This window comes from Rhinopithecus bieti, unplaced genomic scaffold (genome assembly GCF_001698545.2).
Source record: "Rhinopithecus bieti isolate Rb0 unplaced genomic scaffold, ASM169854v2 scaffold_23460, whole genome shotgun sequence".
Classification (NCBI taxonomy): domain Eukaryota; kingdom Metazoa; phylum Chordata; class Mammalia; order Primates; family Cercopithecidae; genus Rhinopithecus; species Rhinopithecus bieti.
In genome coordinates, this window is record NW_016811040.1 from 53,018 (window position 1) to 72,248 (window position 19,231).

The window sequence follows — 19,231 nt, forward strand, 5'->3', positions numbered from 1 at the left end:
GGAAGGAAGGAAGGAAGGAAGGAAGGAAGGGGGAAGGAGGGAGGGGGAGGGAAGGAAGGAAGGAGGGAAGGAAGGAAGGAGAGAGGGAAGAAAGGAAGGAAGGAGAGAGGGAAGGAGGGAGGGAAGGAAGGAAGGGAGGGAGGGAGGAAAGGAAGGAAAGGAAAGAAGGAAGGAAGGACTTGGAAAGTGGGATTCCTTAAGACCTGTGGATTTTGTCAGAGTAATCACTACGTTTTGGAATGTCTAATCTCATCATCTTGGTCTTTTTGCTCTGCCCAGCTTTGGGAATGACTGGCTTATCATGAAGAGCCTAAGAATTCCAATTTTAAGGGAAATATCTTAGTGATAGATAGCTTGTGGTGGGAAAAGTTAGAAGACAGATGTTTTCCATGAATGCTTGTGGAGAACTAAGTATACGTTATAGGTGTGTATATTAGAGGGATGTATGTCTAAGTGTACATTTCATCTTACCTCCATGTTGATATCAAAATGATACTTTACTAGGTAGTTTTTTATTTTGTTACCAGTAGTGTAAGTATTTTGAAACTGTTAGAAATTGTTTCTCTGCCTGGAGATTTCAAGAAATTCGGAAAACCATAGCAGTGCCTTCACATAGGCGATGCCTCTTATTTCTTTATAATGATCTGGGTTTAAACCTTGAAATCAAGTCCCAGAAACACAAATACTTTATTATAAATATTAATGTAATTATCAGAAAACTGGTGGAATAAGAATTTTTTCTTAGATAAGAATGAAAACTGTGTGTGTTGAATTTGAAATTACAGTCATCGCCCCTTATATGTGGGGATATGTTCCAAGACCCCAGTGGATGCCTGAAACCTCAGATAGTACCAAACTTCATTGCTGTCAGTTGGAACACATTTCTCTTCATGTCTTCTACTCATATATTTAATGCCTTTTCCATCTTAACTAATAGGCACTTATCACATTTCTTTTTCCTTCTTTATAATTTCATAGATAGAACATCAATTCTTACCATAGTAACCTCAGCGTAGGATTTTTCCTTTCCTGTTTAAGTTAAGAATGTTCACCTTTTCACTTGAAGCAATTTATGGCATCTCTTTGGCGTATTTAAATTGCCAGCATCATTTGTGCTTTGGGGCTATTATTAAATAAAATAAGAACTACTTGAACACAACACTGAGATACCGTGATAACTGAGATCTGACAAGTGAGATGGCTACTTAAGTGATTAAAGGGCAGATAGTGTACACAATGTGGATACACTGGACAAGGGGATGATTTATGTCCTGTGTAGGCTGGAGTAGGGTGGTAGGAGGTTTCATCATGCTACTCAAAATGGCACGAAGTTAGGCTGGTACAAAAGTAATCACGGTTTTGCCATTTTAATGACAAAAATCACAATTACTTTTGCACCAAATTAATATATGAATTGTTTATTTCTGGAATTTTTCATTTAATATTTTGGGCTACAGTTGACCTCAGGCAACTAAAACCTCAGAAAGGGAAATCGTGGATAAGAGAGGGACTATTATAAAATGAAATTTAAAAATTCAGCATGTAACCAATTTAAATATTTACAAAATCGTGTGTACAGCTCAGTTTTCTTTTCCTGCGAAACAATACCTTACGTTATAATTTACTGTTTATCATTTGCATCATGAAACATTTTTATTCACATTAATATATTGCTAGTGTGGAAGTGGAAGAACAAAACATATAGTTGATGTCCAGACTCTTCCTTACTTTTGCTGAAGTGATTGCATCTTTATTTGGCATTTGAGTTGAGAATTGTGCTCCTTACTACTACACAGGAGGCCATTTTTAACTGCTCCCTTCTCTTGAACATTACAGTACTTTAGAGCATGAAAAAGGCAAAATATCTCTGTGTGAACTATTACTACTCCACTGATAAAATGCTGAAAGAAATATTACCGTCATATACAAATCTTAAAAAAAAAAATGCTACAGATAAAGTCTTATGAAACTCCATTAATGTAGTTTCACAGGGATTCTTAGCTTATAGCTTACAAAATAAAAGGTGTTATCAAAATACCAAGCTTGGAAAATCATGTTCGTGTTATAGAAAACATAAACATTCCTACAGATTAAAATTCTTACCAGTTTCTTTGTCTTAATTAACCACGGTCTGTCATCACAGAAAACAGATAAAAAGGAATGAAGCTAGCCTTTTGTTTTATTTTCTGTTTTGAGATGGATCTTTCTATGTTGGTCAGGCTGGTCTTGAACTCCTGGGCTCAAGCGATCCTCTTACCTCAGTCTCCTGAGTAGCTGGGACTACAGGTGCATGCCACTGTACCCAGCTCTGACCATTTAATTTATTGATGAGGAAGAATAGTAGTGGATGAGTTTGTACATTCTGTGAAAAGGAGCATATGGCCAGCAGTTACTTCTCAAAGTTCATCCTAAAATCTACAAGTGGACAGAGAGGAGAATAAACGAATACACACACACATACACAGACACACACACATACATATGTCAGGCCTTTCAGTACTATAAGTATAGGAATTCATTTATTATCCACTGAAATAGAAAACCGGATTCACTATCAAATTACGGTAGCCTTTAAAGCTTCAAATTCACTTTTTAATAGGCCAGACTTCCTTCCCTCCCTTTTTTCATCCTCTTCCTTTTCTCCTTCCTTCCCTCCTTCTTTCCTTCTTCTACCAGTATTTATTGGGTACTTAAGACTATTCTGGGTATCAGGGTTATAGCTGTGAACAAGTTAGTTTTCAATGAGTTTATGTTCGAGTTTGAAGAGACAGGCTGTAATCAAATAAGAAAATAATCAGCTGTGAAGATGTACTCTGTAGATAATTAAAATGGGATTCTGCTAAAGAATGACTGGTATGTTCCTTTAGAATGGTTGACTAGGGAAGGCCTTTCTCCGATGGTTATATTTAAGCTGTGGGCTTGAGTGTTTTGGAAGGAATCATCATGTTACTATCTCTGGGAAGAGCATTCTAGGCAAAGGAACCAGCCAGTGCAGAAGGCAGGAACCCACTTTGCCCACCAGGTAACAGGAGAAAGATCAAGTAGCTAGCAGAGTATGGTGAAGAGATAAGTCTAGAGAAATGAGCGGGAGTTAGAACACGAAACACTTTATAGGCTAAGAATTATGGATGAAAATAAAACAAGAATAATGTAGCAGCTACTGGTTATTGACTCACTTTATGCCAAATACTGTAAACACATTACCTTACAATCTTTAATTCTCACATTTGCTTAGGTTAATGTTGTCACCCCCACTATTCAGGTGAGAAAACCAAAACTCAGAATCCATTTACTCAAGATCACATTGTCTGTGAAAGGGTAAAAACGTGGGATTTTATTTACACTCTTGTCTGATGGGCTTCAAAACCTGTGCTCCCAAGTTACTATGCTGTGAAGAAGCTATGTTGTTCTAACTTTCTCCTCCTGTCCCCTGCTTCCCTTAATGAATATGAATATCTCCTTCAGTTACATTGGTCCTGGGACATAGCCAGAGAGCTTTATTATATTCCATTGAAACTGACTTCCAAATATATATATATATATATTTGTTTTTTTAAGATGAAGTCTTGCTCTGTCGCCCAGGCTGGAGTCCAGTGGCCTTATCTTGGCTCACTGCAACCTCTGTCTCCTGGGTTCAAGCAATTCTCCTGTCTCAGTCTCCCGAGTAGCTGGGACTACAGGCATGTACCACCACACCTGACTATTTTTTTTTTTTTTTTTTTTTTTAAGACGGAGTATCGCTCTGTCACCCAGGCTGGAGTGCAGTGGCACGATCTCAGCTCTCTGCACCCTCTACCTCCCGGGTTCCAGCAATTCTCCTGTCTCAGCCTCCTGAGTAGCTGGGATTACAGGAGTGTGCTACCACGCCCAGCTAATTTTTGTATTTTTGGTAGAGACGAGGTTTCACCATGTTGGCCAGGCTGGTCTCGAGCTCCTGACAGTTGATCCACCCACCTAAGCCTCCCAAAGTGCTGGGATTACAGGTATGAGCTACCGTGCCCGACCCCAGTCTTATATTTGTTTTTATTTCTCCCACTTGTCACTCTAAATCCCTTAGTTGATAACTTAATTACATTATCTTTGTGTGAAAAGAATATAAACTTAGAACAAGACTAGAACATTATGAAACAACTTCCACATAATGTCACACCAGGACAAGTTATTATCAAGTGATCTTATTTGATAGTCACTAGTGCTTCACGATAAGTTTGCCAGAGGAAACATATCAACAATTTACTAAAAATCCATTTTGGCCAGAATGGTTTCAAAATTTTAGTTCCATTAAAACTAGTGGCTATTTCCCAAAACTAGTACTAGGTGAGTGTCAGGATTGATTAAAGTTTTAGAAACTGTTTTAAGAACTTTAATTCAGAAGCTGATATTTAGTTGCTCACCCACAAGTCCTGAAGATTTTCAACCATCTTTGGTTTGGAAATTATTTGCAAATAACATATGACCACATTTTATTAGGTGTATAGAAAAAAATAACTTCATCTCACATTTGTCTCTAGGTATATGGTGTGATGTCATCAGGGTTACAATACAATAAATACTCTAGTTATATGTTTTAAATAGGAATATATAGCAGTAGTACAAAGACTCATTTTTATGTTGGTAACTTTTCAGAATGTTGCCATCTGATCCAGCTCAATCAAGACCCTTAGTTTTTGACACTCACTTGAATGCTCACTCCTGAGCAAGTCCATGGCTCTGATCTGATGCCTGTTTGGACACCAAGCCAGTGATGTGGCTGAGTCCCAACCAGAGTATAACCACAGCTCAATCACCCTTGACATCCCTTGGTATACCTCAAGCTTGATGGGTCAAAGGCTGCTTGAGGAGGGGAGTACATGGCAGCCTCAGGGGCAGATGGAGTGCTTCTTTTAGAAACTGAGTGGTAGGCTGATTTGCCTAGAAGATACTGGATCTCGCTATGTAAATGGTTTGTACATATTCAGAATCAAATTAACAAAAGATAAAGGCTAGTGAAAATGACATTATTTGACTTCTTGAACAAATATAATTATTTTTGCACAGTTACCACTAGTACTTCGCAGTACTTGATCTGAGCATTCAGACACCACCCTTGTGGGCAGAATTGTATGGATACTGCAGTGACTGTCAAAAACAGATGAAAATTTCACATCTTCCCAACATTTTCAGTTCCACTTCTCCATTAATAGCCAATACCTTATTTTTAAAATCAAACCTTGTGTTTTGTTTAGCTATTTGTAAATTGCCTACATCAAATGATACAACACTCTATTGGGAAGTTCTTCGTGGGTTCTGAATGTACATACTTGACTTTTCATGGAATAACACTGCAGCCACATAACAGAACTCTGTCATTAGTGTTTTAAATCCTGAGTGATTATATGCATTAAATGCCATTGTAGGGGCTGGGCACAGTGGCTCATACCTGTAATCCTAGCACTTTGGAAGGCCAAGGTGGGTGGATCACCTGAGGTCAGGAGTTCAAGACCAGCCTGGTCAACATGGTGAAACCCGGTCTCTGTTTTGTTTTAAATGCAAAAATTAGCTGTAACTGGTGGTGTACGTCTATAGTCCCAGCTACTTGAGAGGCTGAGGCTGGAGAATCGCTTGAACCCAGGAGGTGGAGGTTGCAGTAAGCCGAGATTGCCTCGGCGACAGAGTGAGATTTTGTCTCAAAAAAAAAAAAAAAAAAAAAAAAAAAGCCATTGTAGGATAGTAGTAATTTTAAAACCATAGAGGACAAAAACTGCTTTCTATTTCAATCCAAGAAGAGGCGTTAACCATGTCAGTAACCAAAAAGTGGACCATTGCAGCATCTGTCATTATTTCTTCTCTTTGTGCCTTCTTGCTCCTGTCTTCTCCCGATTGCCATCTCATTTTCTCTGCGGCCATGAGCAGGAACTGTATGCAAAGTACAAAAGACTGTTTTCCTGAAACAGAACGTCTTGACCCCATTTTCTTGACTCTGACATTGCTTTCTAAGAGAATGGTTTTGGATTACACACACACACGTACACATTCATAGTAATAAATGTATTTATCAGTTGCAATGAGATTCTGCTTGTTGGAATATCATATAATAAATAGCTATATTGGTATTTATTGAACATTGGCTTTTTATATGACTGCAATAAGATTCGGTGCTAGTATTTTTAACTGTTGCTTCCTCTCTGCCTCCACACTTAGCTCTTTAACATGACATTCATTCATCAAAGATAAATGTCCAGGTCAATGGAGTGTTTCTGTAACAGATATTAGTCACCCTAGACTTGTTACTCATAGCCCATAAACTCTTATCATTCTTTCTCAGATAACCCAATTGACCCTACATTAGTAGAAATTGAGAGCTCTGAGTTCATTTTTGTTGTTATTTGATGAATATATCACTTGGCTGACTATTAGGAATGTAGCATTTGGAATTGTATAAGTAACAGGTTAAGACATTGTACTGATTTCCTTTTTTAAAATTCTGTTTTATGAGTTTGTTGATAGCAACACAAAGTACCTTCTTTTGCATAGCTTTTTGTTCATCAGCATTTTTTGCAGTTTTAAAAAGCATGATTTTTATGCTTCATGTTTAAAATAATCGCTAACTGTAGCGTTCAAGTATTTGCCAGTGTATGTCTGTCTGTACTTAATACTCCTATGGCAACAGGCAGAGAGAATTTGCCTAGAAGTTTCCATCACTTTTCTGCACTGTCAAATTATATTATGCAGTTACAAATATATTGAATACAGGGAAATCTGAGGTATAAGCAGTTAACAGTGTGGAAGAAAGCTGGAATTTAATTGACAGTTGCTGCTGCTGTAATCACTGAATTTTTGAAAAATACAGCAACATTTTGCTATATAATATTTTGGGTTTGCTTTCATTTTAAGATTTTACAGATGGGAAGTCATGTGAAACAGTATAATGTGGTAGACCAGTGTAGGTTTGAATTCCAAATATGTCTCTTAGCTTTCTACACTTGGTCAAAGCTTTTAAGCCTCTGAACCTTTGTATCATTTTTTAAAAATGCCAGTGATACATCTGCCTCACTGATTGTAAGAATGAAATGAGGTTATGTAAAACAGCTAACACAGTGCCTAATGCTTTCATTTAGTCTTGAAGTCCCAGAGCTTGTTAGTGGCAGAGCATCAGTCAAAAGCCATCTCTTCTGACATACAGAAGTACTTTCTCAACCATGGCACATTGTCTATTATTTTTGGTTAGTAGGGAGTATGGGTACTGGCAGATGGTCATGCAGAGCTATGACTTTTTTTCAGGTAATTATTCCCCATAAAATTTTGTTAGGGATTTTCCTCAAGAATTCTAAAAAGTCACTCAAAGTCAGGTGAAAAGTGAGGGGAGGAGTATAGAGGTGTCCAGGCTTTTGACTGGATGATTGAAGATAATGGGGCCATCCACTGAAATGTGAAGCACAGGAGGAAGAGAAGCAGTTCTGAATGAGATGGCAAGTTCATGTATCACACTCTTTAATAATTTGTTTATGGATAATAAAGGTTAATATTAATAATGATTTATTTTAGGACATTCCTAAATTTGCATAATTCTCCTTTTGGAGATACCCTTTTATCTCCAGTGCAAGTCTGGATCACAATGACAGAAATTCCATGACAGTGCTGTCTCTGATGCTATGAGTTGGTCACTAAAAAGACTTGACTTTTCCATTGAGTTTCCCATAACTAGGGCCAAGTTAAAATCTCAGCCTTTTCTAATGATATTTTTCTCCTTGAAGATCTAAGTTGTGAAGAATATGTATTTGTTAAAAAGTAAATGAAAATTAGAACAATAACCTGAGTATAAAACTAGGTTACTTAAAAGTACTTGTAGTTTTACGTTGACTGCCTGGAAGTAAAAGACAGTGTTAGACAATCTTTCCAAGGCTCTCCAGTTTGTAAAGATTTGCTAATGGATATCCCAGTTCCCTTCCTCTTTCTTTCTCTTGCTGCCTTTTCTGATTCTCTTTTTCTGTTTCTTTTTTATTTCCAAAAATAATGTAGCATACTGGAAAGGGCAGACCAGGACAGCCTAGGTTCAGAATCTGGCTGTCACATACTACTTGTGTGACCTCGAACTGATATGTTTAACTCTCTGACCAAACCTCCATTTACCAATCTGTAAAATGGCAAGAATAATACCTACCCTAATGAGGTTACTGGGAGAAATGAGAAAACAGATTTAAAGAACTCATCTTGTTAGTAAGTAGTAGTTTTTAATATTGTTGTTGTGTATCCACTTGAAACTGTAGAGAGTAATAAGACATAATAAAACTCAAATAGGTAAATATAGTGATTTATGGGTTCCTAGGTTGAAAGGTTTTGGTTAAAGAGAAGATTGAAACTAATAGTTGAATAGGTTTTCTAAAAGATTATCCTTGAGATTATCCCTCTTAACCTTGTCTTCTGTGACCATGACAATTGAGTTGACTGTAAGGAAGATGGAATGAGGAAACAATTCTCCTGCCAACATGAAGAAAATCTGTATGCCCAGAGGCATGCATGTCCAGTCGTTTTGGAGACAGTGCTTTAAAATTCGGCCAGCAGCACTTGAAACCTCCCTATTGGTGAATTGCTTGCTAAACTGTGCCACAGAGTATTCAACTAATTCACTTAGCTCTCTTGGCACAGCTTCTTTATAAAGTCAGTGCCCCCCATGAGGAGGGCAGGGGTTGGGCTGTGGAAGGGTCCACAGGAAAGCCCATTCCAAATTGTAAAGGAATCATATTTGGTGATATTTTTAATTCATTGGATTATTCCCTTTCCCAGTTCTCCAAGTATTTTGGAGACAAATTTTCCTTCAGCTTCACGTGTCGAAGATATTCTCCAAAGATATCATCAAGATGGTATAGTCTCCCTTTTTCTCTTGAGAACCCTGACTTTCAGAATGGCCTGAAAAGAAAAAAAAAAACGGTCTTGACCACTGTGCAGGTGGACATCAAGCTTTACACATTTTTTTCCTGTTTTGTTTTGTTTTTTTTTTTCCTGGAAAGAAAAAAAAGATTCAGATGAAATCTGAGACAACCTGGTATAAACAGCCCTAGTCTAGCTGCTACACAGCTGCTTAGTTCTGGTTCTGTGACCTTAGTTAAGATCCCAGTGTCCATAGATGTAAATGATATCTTGACATCTGATTAATTGGAGAGTTTTTTCCTGAAATATTTTAAACTTTTAATTTTGAAAATGTTGAAGTATACAGATGTGAAGAATTGATCCCCTGCCCCTGTACTCATTCCTCTTCTTTCAGTACCATCAACATTTGCCACATCCTTTATCTCCTCTGCGCCCCTCCCTCTACCTTTTATGGTTTGTATGTTTGTTTTGGGGGGAGTGCATGTGTGTGTGTATGTGCATGCATGCGTGCACGTGTGTGTGTGTGTGTGTGTGTATGTGTGGTATTTTAGAGAAAATCCCAGGCTTTATGCCATTTTACTCCTAAACCTCTATACGTCTCAAATAAAACCTAAAACTTTGAGGTCTTTTACCTCCACCTCCCCTCACCCTTCTTGGAAATAATTACCAGTAATGTAGGAAATATAAAAAATTCTGTTTCCCAAAGATTTCTGATTCTGTAATAGTCCTGTTTCAGTAATTCTTAATTTGAAGTTTATAGAAACTAATGGATATCGGAACCTTCTGAAATGAAATACAGATACTTGCCTGTATGTATAATTGTGCTTCTGGTGGGGGTGGGGGACGTGGGCTTTCATTAAAAAATACAACATCACTAAAGTAAATAAAACTTTTAATGAAGAATTTATAAAAAATACACTAGCACATCATGATAGTGTTTTTGTAGAAGAAAAGTGAGCTGTGTCTAATTCTATGTTTAGTAAGCCAAAACCATTTAGATATTAAATACATGCTTTACACAGGTTTTTAGAAAAGAATAAGTTCACTTATTTAGAGTTAAGTATATTTATGGCCTCAAGATAAAGTTGTTAGTCTCATACAGTGTCTGTAAAGAAATAAGACTTTTCTCCCTTTTTTGTGCTAATGAAATGTTTCCAAAGGACAGTCATTTAGTATTGACTTGGGTTTGATACTTTATTTGTTTGAAATTTGATATAATTTATCTAGAAAATCTTTAAATCTGGATCACAACGTTTAAATTAAAATACATCCTGCAACTTTGGTCCTGCAGCAGTTTTTCCCAGTAGAGAATGAGAAGTTAGCTTAAAGCGGGTACGTGTGCCAACCCTAGGTTAAAGCTTTACATCTATTGAAGTATATGACTCTGGTGACTCTCCTGGAGGTCATAAATCTTCTTGCTAAGATATATAGGACCTGAATGTGAAGTGAACTTTTGCCAGTTTAACACCAGAGTTGGAAATCAGACTTTTGAAGACAGTAAAAGCTGCTGCTCCCTGGAGCAGCTCTGAGCTGGCCCTCATAGGCTGTCCATAATTGTCACGATTCACAAAAAACTAGCAGGGTTTTTCCAGTACTGTAGTTTCATTTTTGTTTCTTTTGGGAGTATACTTGTTACTTGGAGTATTAGTTTATCATTTGTCAGTTTTTGTTCTTTTGCCTTACCTTGATTTAATATCAAACGTGAGCAAATGCACAGGGTTGTATTAGCCTTTGATCTTTATGTGACTCAAAGAAGAGCCCTTGTAATTGGATAATGCTTAATTCCTACTTTTATAGGATGTTATTAAATATGTGTATCCACAGTACCCAAAGCAGATTATTAATGATGATTACACCATGACAAGTGTGGTTCTCATCATACTTCATAATTAAAGAGGATGATTCTGATGGCATTGTTTGGCTACTTTCCTGACCATTGACTTTACTTTCTCAGGAATAATAGAATGTGGATTGTGTTGTCATCCCTTTCTGCCATGTACTTTGGGATGAATCTAGATAGATGATTGTGAAAAGATCAGTTTTTAAAAATTCAACACAATATCACTAAAGCAGAAAAAGCAGAGCATTACACAGTTAGCTCTTAGAAAACAGGTATTTGGATCACAGGAAGAAAATGTTCCGTGGCTGTGATGTAATGCCAAACCAAAATCCATGTACTTTCAGGCACACACAAAGTAATCAAGTATTAATATGATATACATAGAACATAGGAAGCTTTGGGTAGAAATTTCTAGATGTAGCCTTATGACTATTGCCTGATTATCATGCTCTTACCGAGTAGGAGAAGATAATGTGTGGTTTCTCCTTCCAGTGAAATGTATACCCCATATATTTCCCCTATAATTATAAAAGGCAACAGAGAAAATGGATGTTGTAATTACTTTCATTCTTTGTATTATTACTGATATGTGTTCTTCCTTAAGAATCTGCATTAATTTCCCAGGCCTGCTGTAACAAATTACACAAATTTGGTGGCTTAAACAAAAGAAATTTATTATCTTGCAGTTCCAGAGGCTAGAAGTCTGAAATCAAGGTATCAACAGGGCCCTCAATGGGTCCCTCAGAAGGCACTGTGGACAAATCCTTTCTTGCCTCTTCCTGTCTTCTGGTGGTTCCTAGAAGTCCTTAGAGTTCTTTAGCCTGTAGCAGTGTCACTCCAATCTCTGTCTCTGTCATCCCATGGCTATTTTCCTTGTGTTGTGTGTCTCTGATTCCAAATACTGTCATCTTTTCTGTTATAGAGTCACCAGTTACTGGATGTAGAGCCCACTATAATTTACTGTGACCTCATCTTAATTATATCCTAATTACCTGTTTTCAAATCAGATCACATTTGTGAGTTCTGGGGTTTAAGACTTGAACATACCTTTTTGAGGGACACAGTTCAACCCAGTATAGAGGCCATGGTCACAGGTAAGCAGGAGGATAAGTTTTCAGTGTAGATTTGGAGTTATGGTTTTCTTTCTTTTTGGGTTTAGTATAATATTATTAACCTGTTAATCACAGAATTTAAAAGTGTATGTCAATTATCTGAAAATATAATGGGAACTCTTGTTAAATGAGGGATGATTCCACTTTGTGTATTTTATTTGGTTAGTTTCTCTTTCTCTGCAGCATTTAAACAACAGTTTTAACTTTTAGGCTATCTTTTCTTGGTTTTCCTTTTTTAACTTTTTCATTGCTCGCATACTTGACATAGATTTCAAGCATCAGAGCACATATTCTCATGTGTCAAGAGAAAAGATAGAGTGAGAGAGAACTTAGCTGTAAACCCTATTGTTTAGCATACATATAAAGTAACGAGGCATGTTTTTATGAATGTTCTAATCAACCTTACAGTTTATTATGAGGATTAGGGTTGAATAATGTTATTATAAAGTGTGTATGTAGTACCTTCATCTTTTCTGCTAATTTTATTCCTGAAATAACCCTGTGAAATTAGAATATGTATTATCTGCTCTTAAAAGATGGAAAAACAGGCCGGGCGCGGTGGCTCAAGCCTGTAATCCCAGCACTTTGGGAGGCCGAGACGGGCGGATCACGAGGTCAGGAGATCGAGACCATCCTGGCTAGCACGGTGAAACCCCGTCTCTACTAAAAATACAAAAAAAAAAACTAGCCGGGCGAGGTGGTGGCGCTGTAGTCCCAGCTACTCGGGAGGCTGAGGCAGGAGAATGGCGTGAACCCGGGAGGCGGAGCTTGCAGTGAGCTGAGATCTGGCCACTGCGCTCCAGTCTGGGTGACAGAGCGAGACTCCGTCTCAAAAAAAAAGATGGAAAAACAAGTGTATGTAGATATAGTATGAATCCTGGCCAGTGTACCAAGTGAAGATATATGTCAATAAGATAAAAGCAGAAAACATCAAATGTCCCCTACTCTCAAGACGTTTATAGCTGAATGCAGGATGCAGACAAGTTAATAAGCAGTTCTGTCTGATGTAATGTAATGGTAGATGTGTCTGTAAGGTGTTTTGGTAGCAAATGGGCGTGGGAGGAGATGACAGAAAAAGAAGGAAAACCCTTGAAAAACACTTAAGCAACAGAGACTTTCTTCTTACATTTTCCCTTTTTTTCTCATTCCCTCCTCCCCTCTCCAAACTAGGGTATAGTTTGTAAATTTTTTCAAGTTCATTGAACAAATTAAGAAAGAATGATAACTGCAGAGTACTATAATGTGCTCTGGAAGATCAAGTGCAAATATTTCACATCACAGAACAACATTAGGAAGGGGCAAGGCAATGTCTGTTCTAGGCCTAAGGAAAACCAGGATTTAGGCAGCACAAGCACACTGTTCCGCCCCAGTTGAGACTGTGGGTTGAGCCCTCTCTGCTCCTGAACTATTGATAAAAGTCAAGGTCAGCAAAGTCCAAAAGCAGTTTGGCTCGTGGTTGGGAGTCACCTGCGGTTGGGAAGACCCCCTGTAGGGGTCTAGAGACCTGTGCTCTGGATGATACCTCCACATCTGCTGGTCTTTGTTTCAGGCTTCTAGAGTTTGGGGAGAAAGGCAAGCCTTCTCCTTTACTCTGGTGGTCCTTGGGCTCTTGCCTGATGATAGGTAAAATGAAACTCCACTCCTCTTCTTTCCCTTAGAGATCTCAGGATAATTCGAGACCTCACCTGCCTGTCTTGGGTTATTGAGGACCTCCTGAGAGGAGCGAGGAGGTTTGGGGAGTTGAGGTCAAATTTATATGTGCTAAATTAAACATTTTAAATTTCTCAATATTACAACTTTAAAATACTCCAGTAATTTCTTCTTCTATAATTGTATCTCAAAAGCATGATAAAAAATACCCTAGTTGTCTATTGGATAGCAATATCATCTTAGGCAAGCTACCTAAATTCTCAATGGCTCATTCCTTCAACTAGAATGTTGAGATTGAGAGTGTGTGAAAATTAAGGACTTAGTGTGGTTCACACTACCTTCTAAGGGTTCAGTGATTGTTAGCTGTTGTTACAATTATTATGTGTGATGATTTGGTCAGTTTATGAAGATCTTTGACACATATTTATTAACCATGAGTTACTAAAATTAATAGTTCTAATTGGAGTACAAATAAAATCACAGTTGCTTGTCTACAATGTATATATGTGTAGAGAGAAGTAGAGTTAATTGCATACTGACTGGTCATAAAATTAGCTGCTCTGATAATGAAGATTCTTGTGTAAGCAACACTTAGATGACGGTATGGACCCCATAAGTAGCCAGCTGAGTACAAGGAGAAGTAGAAAGCATCCCCAGAGATGGTGCAGAATTAGTTACCAATATAATTACCAGAATAATTACCAATCATTATAATCACATATTTAAATAGGATGTAATAATTAATGTATGTAAAGTAGACCATAGTCGATGAAATGCGTTGTAATTGTTTGTAATTTTCATTTTCACTGTTTTAAAACATATTTACTGTGTTTTTAAAGAAAAGATAGTTGTCTTTGTTAAAAATTATTTTGCTTTATGAAGGACCTTATTTGTATACTAGATCATTTTGGAAAGGTAAAGTTACATTTCGTAGTAGTGACAGCAGCAAGACTAAATTGGTTTCAGAGTGCTTTCAAAGGTGCAGTGCTCTTTGCAGTTGATGTTTCCTGCTAAGCATTTTTGAAGAGCTGAAACTATTGAACCACTCTTTGTAAAGTTAGAGGTAGGCTGCTAATAGAATTCTTACTGGTTACTAGAACAGTAAATTCAAACAGGAAGATTGGAATGGCAGTTTTTCAAGATGTTTGGAAAATGCAGTTCAACTCAGATACAGGACTTGAATTAAATTTGGACACCTGATGATTACTACATTAGTTAAGAGTTCAGAAACAACTCTTCTTTCCTCATGCCTTTATTCAAGTACACTGACAACGTACTTTAGTGCAGTGGTTCTCAAGGTATCATCTAAGGACCCCAGCATCACCATTACCTGGGAACTTGTTAGGAATGCAAATCCTCAGGCCCCACCCCACATTTTCAGAATTAACAACTTTGAGTGAGGAACCAGAACCATGTGTTTAACAAACCTTCCTGGTGAATCTGATGCAGCTAAAGCATATCGTTCCTTTTTATAATTGTTGGCCCTTACCCAGTTTAAGGCAAATTTCAAGAAAAAACTGACAACCTAGAGAGGTATTGCATCATACATGGGGAACCAAGATGCTTATTGAAAAGTTAATTTAAACTTTAGAACATCGTATGGTTAACACTAGATAAAAATTTCCCTTTTCAAGTCACTAATATGAAATATATACCACATTTGTTTTCTGCAATAGTAGAGCTAATATAATTTGACCTTTTTTTCCCCAAATGATACTTTATAAGCCTTCAGGGGAGAGATTGAAAGTATTAAATTTCAAATTACAACCATCATCATTAAGATCAGTTCAGCCTTAATCTTTTGGCCTTGTCCCTGCCTTTCCCTGGAATGCCCCAGCCAGTCTGTAGTACTTTATTTTCTTCAGCTTCTAATGTTTTTTCTTCACTTTTTGGTGAAAAAGATTCTCTTCCCTCTGCCTGGAACCATTCCTTGGCCCCACTCTTCCCCTTGGCATGCTCATTCTTTAGGTTTTAGCTTACCCATCACTTTCTTGAAGTCAACTTCCTTTACCTTCTCTGTGTTCCCACAGACCCTTATGCTTCCTCTTTCCTAACGTCATACCACTAGAGAGTAATTGCCTGTGTTTTGTTGTCTAGGCCCTAATGCACGGTAAGCTCTATAAAGTCAGGGATTCTCCCAAGCTACCAGCACAGCACCTGGTACATGTCAGGCATTCAGTGCATACCTGATGAATTGAACAAATGAGGAATCATTCCACTGCGTAACTAGCAACTAAGCATTCAAGAGATCAGTGTGAATGCACATATGTATCGTTATTACTATATATCTATATGGGTTTTTACATTTATTCCCTTTTTTATATGTTTGGAGAGTAAAATGCTTTATAACTCACTACATCCCTTCCTTGGGAACTCTTAATACATCTGCCTCATCCCATTTGTCTTGGAAAGGTCTTGAAAGGGAATTAACAGGACCCAAATGGTGGATTATCCCAATGTACAACAATTCAGCATGTGAAATTCCATGTTAATGACGTTGTTACAGTATGAAAGAACCTTTTAAATCTGGGACTTGGTTTTATAAATCCTGTAATTAACCTTACAGAGAACTATATTGGTGCATTTTTTCCAGTTGTCAGGAGAGACCCCACTGGCTGGAGACGTTCAATCTACCTTACTCTCTTTTCAGTGAGTGAAAGTATCTTTCATCTGTCAGAAATATCTGTCTGTGTGAGCTGGTGTGCACTTGTAAAGGTCCTGACATAGTGCTTGGTATACTGTAAGTGGTAAATAAATGTGAATTGCTTCCCTTCCCTCATTTGAGCTTTCAGAAACAGGTAGCATACCGTTTCTATGAAGAAGAGGCCATGGAAACATTTGAAAATAAGATCAGTACATTAACTATCAAGCACAGCCTAATCCTCAACTTCTAGAGATTATTAGTTAGATGTTATTTATATATTTTCCAAATTAAATTTCCTAGTGTAGGTTTTGTTTTATCATGTTTGCCAAAACAAACTGAAGGATTTAATGAATATCAACAAGAAACAGTAAACAGCAACAACAAAAAACCCTACATCTAGGCAAGCACACCTCCCAAATTGACAGGTTAATTTAATCATCCACTTCATTATGTTATGATTAAAGCTGATCTAAAAGTGTATGTTTTTACAAATTATGAATGATGAGTTTTTTAAAAATAGTCTCATAGCCGGGCGCAGTGGCTCACACCTGTAATCCCAGCACTTTGGGAGGCCGAGGGGGATGGATCATGAGGTCAGGAGATCGAGACCATCCTGGCTAACATGGTGAAACCCCGTCTCTACTAACAAAACAAAACAAAACACAAAATAGCCGGACGTGGTGGTGGGCGCCTGTAGTCCCATCTACTCAGGAGGCTGAGGAGGGAGAATGGCGTGAACTTGGGAGGCAGAGCTTGCAGTGAGCCGAGATTGTGCCATTGCACTCTAGCCTGGGTGACAGAGTGAGACTCCATCTCAAAAAAAAAGTCTTGTAGGAATTTGGCAATCAGTCTTGGAAGGAAAAGAACTAATCTCAACTGCTGTTATACCAGAAATTTGGTTGTATTTATGTTTTAAACCTGAATTATGTTTAATTAAACAAATTAAAGCAACAGAACCGGAAACCCAAATACCTGTATTTGACCAAGCAAGCAGATTGGCAAAGATTGAAAAGATAAAACCCAATTTGTCAAGGATGTGAGGATATAGGCAGCATTACACACTGTTGGTAAAATTATAAATTGGTGCAGTCTTTCTAGCTGGCACTTGATGAATAAGTATCCCATGTATCCCCTGACTCTGAAATTACAAAGGAAATAATTGGACAACTACCCAAAGATATTTGTCCATGGCTAATCATGTAACATTTTGTGCAATGGTAGCCTCAATTTCTAGCAGAGAGGGCTTAGTAAGGTAAATTATGGTATATCTATTCAATAGACTGAATAAATAGCCATTAAAATGTTGACATACATATGAACGTGGAAAGATTTGCATAATGTTAAGGGGAGGGAGGAAGGTAGTTATACAGCTATATGTTACTTAAGCAAAAAAGAAAGAAAGGAAGAAAAAGAAAAAAGAAAGAAAGAAGAGGGGAGGGGAGAGAGAGGAGGGGAGAGAGAGGAGAGGAAGGGAGGGGAGGGGAGAGGAGAACACCAAACAGGTTATTTCAAGGCAACTTCCCTATCCCTTCTCTTCATCTGTATTTTCTAAAGTTTCCTTTTTGGACATATATTATTGATACTACGTTCCCTCCCTGCCCCCAACAAAAAGGGAACCATATTAAAATAGGATCAGATTCTGTGCTAATCAGTAGGCAAGGAGAACAGCATTTAAGAAAGGGCTTCCCAGGGAAAATTTATTTTAGCAATATGTACAGAAAATTTGGGGGTATCTGGTTCAGCCATCCTGCTAATTAAATTGTATAGTTTTGCTGTATAATCCTTAACTTTCCAGGGGGGTAAAGAATTTGCATCAAGCCAAGGCTACCCTTATGAATGTATGAAATAGGAAACCACCCACCAGGTGTAATTTAAGGGAACCTGGGAGTCTCCCTGCCCTCCAGATCCTCACCCCTGAAACAGATGGAGCCATTAAAAGTATATTCTTTAAGTATTTTGTTCGTTTTTTTGAGACAGGGTCTTTCATCTGTCACCTAGGCTAAACTGCAGTGGCATGATCACCATTTACTGCAACCTCTACTTGCCCAGCTTAAGTGATCTTCCCACTTCAGTCTCTCAAATAGCTAGGATTATAGGTATGTGTCATCACACCTGGCTAATTTTTTTGTTTTTTGTTGAGACAGGGTTTCACCATGTTTCCCCAGCTGGTCTCGAACTCCTGGGCTCAAGCAATCTACTTGCCTCAGCCAAGTTAAATATTTTCCGTCTGTTTTTTTTTTTTTTTTTTAATGAAAGGCTGGAGAGTGGTGATATGTTAAATCACTTTTTTTTCCTTCCTTTTTTGGTGTATTAGTTCATTTGCTTAATGTACTCCATGGGATAGGGGTTTAAAAGTGGAGAGCAACTCATGTAAAGGACCTGAGGGAATACAAGTAATACTGATATCTGTCCAGTACTTAAGGAAACATGAGGGAGGCATTTCATCTCCATTTTGGTTTGCTCTGTGTTATGTGAAAAATATTTACCAAATAATTAAAAGGAAGAAATACATAATTATGATAGCAGATTCCCAAATAGTATAGAGAGCACCATGTACAGATTTTATTGTTATTTATGTCTCTCTGGTATCTGTTGCCAACTGATTTAGATTAAGTTTAAGCAAATCTGGAAACAAAATATCTGAGATGACATCTGTCACCTGCCTCAGCATCTCATATCTTTCCCTCTCATCTGGTATTTAATAAATACATCTTGGCGAGGGCGGGAAAAACACGTGTGATCATGCTGCTGTGGTCACCCATCACACTTAGAGTGACATTGTCAAAGCTGTTACTCTCCTTTGCTCTTTCTGTGAATTTTGCATCATGGGGTTGGGGGTGCTCATCCTTTCTTAAACTTACTTCTTTCCCTGGCTTCCATGATGCAGTTCTTTTGTTCTTATCCAACCACTTCCTCTTTGAATTCTGAGTTGTTTACTCTTTAGTTCCCAAATTGGGCATTTGCCAAAGCTCAGCTATTGGCCTTTTGTTCTTCATTTCGCACATTCTTCACTTTGTTCATGGGGCTTTCTACGACTGAAATAGTTACTTCCCAACTTTGACGCAAATCTTTACCTCCATTTTTGTCTCTCTCACAAGAACTTCCTTCTTGGGAATATCTATATCACTGTTGGACTTG